Here is a 4,503-nt window from a genome sequence, read left to right as displayed (position 1 = left end):
CCTTAAACATAAAAATATATATGATTAATATTTGAAAACCAATGTGTATGGAATAAATATAAATTTCAAAACATCAAAGGAAAATTTGGCACATCATTAAAAAAGAAGTTAGACTTTTAATATAAATTATACAGAATTTGACTGTCAGATGAAGCTCAAGAATCTTACAGAGGTTAGGTATATTTGTCTAACCTTACTTATCTTGTTCTTTATTCTTGGTTAAGTCATTATTATCATTTGTTCTTTTTTAAGTTATCAATAACTTAATAACCTATTAGTAGTAACATTTTGTAAACTTATAAACTCATAAAAATTTGCTTTTTGTCATAAATGTCATTAAACACCACTGTAAAAAGAAACATGTATCATTACTAAGAAAAGACTCTGAAGGTTTCAAGTCTAGCAACCCTTACAGAAATATAAAAATAAACGCACACACACGCACGCACGCGCGCGCGCGCACACACACACACATCACAGTGTTTAAGAGTAATGTTGAATAATTTAAAATATGAATTTAGTTATAAAAGTAATTCTTTTAAAATTGCTCAAAATAAAAATTTATTTTATGCAATTGTCATTTTTTTTTAAAAAGGAGGAAAAAAATGATATGAAAGATATTAATAGGAACTCGTTTCATAGAATCTAATTAAGATTTCACTGTTTATCAGAAGGATGATCAATTCATGATCTAATTATATTCTTGTTGGCCCTTTTCCAATGTGATGAAGTTTCGATATTTCGTCGCTGATTCTAATCAGATTTAGGAAAAGATCATGAGTTTCTGATATGAATACTTCTCCGAAAAAAGGTAGGAAATATATATTCTACATAAATATTGATAATTCGAATAGATTACATCAGAAAACTAACCAAGTACTTTATAATATAACTAAAGAAATATTTAAAACATAGTATTTATATTTGAATTATATATACAATAACATACGCACGGAAGAAATTAACATTTTATTGTACTGATTCTTATCTTTCCTCCGATAATTTAAATTTAAAAGATTTAAAAGATACTATCATGTATTTAATATCTTCTATTTCCAGTGGTTAATTTGGAAAAATTTAATTTATAGTAATTGTGAATTGTTCTAAACTATTTATAACTTCTGTATTACTAAAATAAATAGGTGAAACTAAATTATTAATTGATTATTTTGTCCTCAGTGAATCTAACTATTACATACCTATATTTATCACAAAGCGAAATCGTAACTTTTGGCCCCTACTTGTCACGCTGTAGCTAAAACTTTACTCTGAATTTAGGGAGGTATAGTAATCTTCCATCTATATCCAAAAGTTCAAAGGTCATTGTCGTCATTTCCATATTAATAACTCTAAAAAACCCTTTTTCTTTGACATCAAAATTGTAGATACAAATATCTACTACTGAGCACTAAATTCTTGTAAGTTTAGACTTTAACTAATTTCAACATTGATAAAGATCCCTGTATATATAATAAATATCCTCCCAATTTTTACAAATTTTATCTCATTGTGCATTGAAAGCTTCAGTACAATAATATCAATATTTTGATTACAAACTTGTAATTTTGACGGAATTGCGCTACAGCTATCACATTTCGACTATTTTAAATTTGAGCATACCTCGGAGAAGAATTTCAGAAGTATATACAGCATTCGTGGCACGTATCGGAAAAGCAGCATCGATCGTTATGCAAGAATGGCGCCGATTGGGCCTCTCTTTATTTAAATTAATTTCCTCATTAGTTTCGGTATTGCCCATTGTATGTTTATGCCGCTCCATCTAAAGATAAACCTTCGTTATAAGCGTCGCATTCTCTTATCATACGAATGCAGATGATGTACGCTTTGCATTCGCAAAGATGATCTCTCTCGTGATCAATAGATTTTAAAAATAGCCACTGGCTGATTCCAACGCTTTGTTTCGACTTTTTATCGATATCATTGTCCATAGAAACTGCGGGAAATGTCCATCATGTCTCAGCGGGAATCCATACGAGCGCAATTACTCCAATTGATTTTATGAGTTCCGGTAATCCGGTTGTGGAAAGAAAGAAAAAAAGACAGGAGTTTGTCTCGGTTACCATAAATTATAATTGTTCAAATTATCCCCTGTTCCCTTTCTCGTCTCTCTTGATGTACACCGATATATAATAATGTTCAACTCATACAGCCTTGATTTAACACATAGAAGGTTCGTTTTCAATACCTTCTCGCCTTTCATAAACATCTGGTTTTCTGAGCAGTTATTTACATCTGCTGCCAACTTATGTCCCGAAGAGTAACGAAACTGCATTTCATGTGAGTCTACAACATAATTCATGTTATATGAATGATATGTATAAAGTCCTGTTGAAATTAATATTATGTTTGAACACAGCAAAAGGTCACGTTGAATGAAATTGTTATAATAAATAACTGGAGCAATTGTTGCTAAGTTAGATTTACATAATTTTTAATCGAAGTGGAAATCAATCGGTTCATCGCTCCCTCGGTGGAGTCTGCTTAATGATTCTCGCATGGACAATTAAGTCGGTGTAATTGCTTTGCATAACATTCCAGCTACTTTCCGAGGGTACACTCGATTCGTGATTCGTTGAGGGTCTCCATCGACAGTGCAAGAAAGAAGTTTCTCGTTAATGATCATAACACTACCTCCTCTGTCCGACATTAATTAATTCCGTTTTGCTATACTGAGAAACGAAACTGTAGTTCGTCTATGTTACATCGGGAGCTAAAAAATTCTTTAAAAAATGCTTTTCTCAGAAATATACGAAACCTCGTATGAAGTTTAATAAAATAAATAGGCAAAGTCATATTAGTTGTTACTTAATTAAAAATTTACTTATCTTTTCTCGAACAATTAGAGAATGTGCAATGTTATAAAATAAGTTTGTAAAATGTTGTGAAATATTAGTAAGAGTTAAAAAATTGATGTTGTATACATACCGTAATATTTAATTTAGCTTAAGTTTTATGTCTAGCAGCCGGCAGTAAATTGGATAAAAAAGACATCAATTATTGGTTGTCTCGCGAGCACACAATAGTTCATTCACCTCAAGATAATTCGATGAACTTGTGGTGACCTCTATGCAACGACACAAATGCATACGACCTGCTTTCTTTCGGCATTTTTCTTTTTCTCTGCGGCATTTTCCTACAGTTGAAGGTAACAATGATATCCATAATAAATGCATCATGTGAACTGCAAGAAAAAAAAATCGTTTTTATACAACTTAATATATAAATCACAATGTATTAAGAAAATCATTGTTAATTAACAAAAAAGAATATTTATACAATGGGAGAACAATACCATGAGTCAGTAAATTTAACAAAATTAAAGTAAACATGTCAAAAAATAATTTGCTTATAGTGTCAACAAGTTGCCACTTTCCTTCTATTCAGTCCAAATCTTGACTAATCCGTGCAAAGTTCATCGTCATTCTCCTATAGGATCCATGTCCACTCTGTTTTGCATCCTTGAGAGGAATGTGTAAGTACTTAGCACACGCATCGAGCCTTTATCGTTGTCGTGCTTGAAATTATTTATCGAAGCGAATGGCCAATGTGCCGCGTTGTATACGAAAAATATATGTACGATGCATTATTTATTAACTACCTGCATACCGACGGAATTCTGTTGCGTCTAATGCGTTAAGTGTCCATATTTATGCATTTGAGAATTATTTTCGAGTTTGTAAAAAGTATATAGCAAAATGTATTAATCACAGTATTTATTGTGTATGAAGAGTTTAAATTGTAAAACGGTATAACGAATAATATCAATATTGAAAGTCCTTATACTAATAATGTTGAAATGAATACTTCATGATTATTTTTATATTTATTATTCTTTTATGGGTTTTTTCATTATATGTTGGGCAAAGGTGAGACATACACCTATTTTTTTCTTTTTTCATTATGTACACCATACCTGTCTCTATATGGAGTAATTTTCTTATTATATGACGTGTAAGTATTATTGAACTGTCTTGAACATATAGTTACATTAGTTTTATTGAAGCTGTTCCATAGCGTAGGCAGTGTAATTTGTGCTCATTTGGTATGTGGTGTTTATTTTCCATGCATATCTGATTTTACTTATAGCTAAGATCAGTGTAGTAGCATATTTTCGTCATGGACACAATTATTTGATACTATTATGTGTATTTGGTATTGTTATAATATTTTATATATAACAACACAGTAAAGATTACAATCTAAAGCATACTATTCTGCAATATTCTCATTTATATACATATCATTTCTATAAAAATGTTGCGTTTCCTTATCTCGAATTAAAGTTTGTACGAATCCACTTCAAACTCATCCAAATCGAAATTTTCAACGATAAAGAAGAAGTCGTTAAATTCCTAAGCAAGAGCATCCCTAAGTTATGGCGCCAAACAGACGCCGACTTTAAAATGCGGCGCAGGCGCACTAGCAGAACGCCTATCGATTGTAAACAAAACTCGAGGCGACCGCGTGGTTTGGATCAGTGTG

The sequence above is a fragment of the Bombus impatiens genome, unplaced genomic scaffold (genome assembly GCF_000188095.3).
Source record: "Bombus impatiens unplaced genomic scaffold, BIMP_2.2 scf_0969, whole genome shotgun sequence".
NCBI classification, from domain to species: Eukaryota; Metazoa; Arthropoda; class Insecta; order Hymenoptera; family Apidae; genus Bombus; species Bombus impatiens.
Note: the sequence above shows the minus strand (reverse complement) of the source record.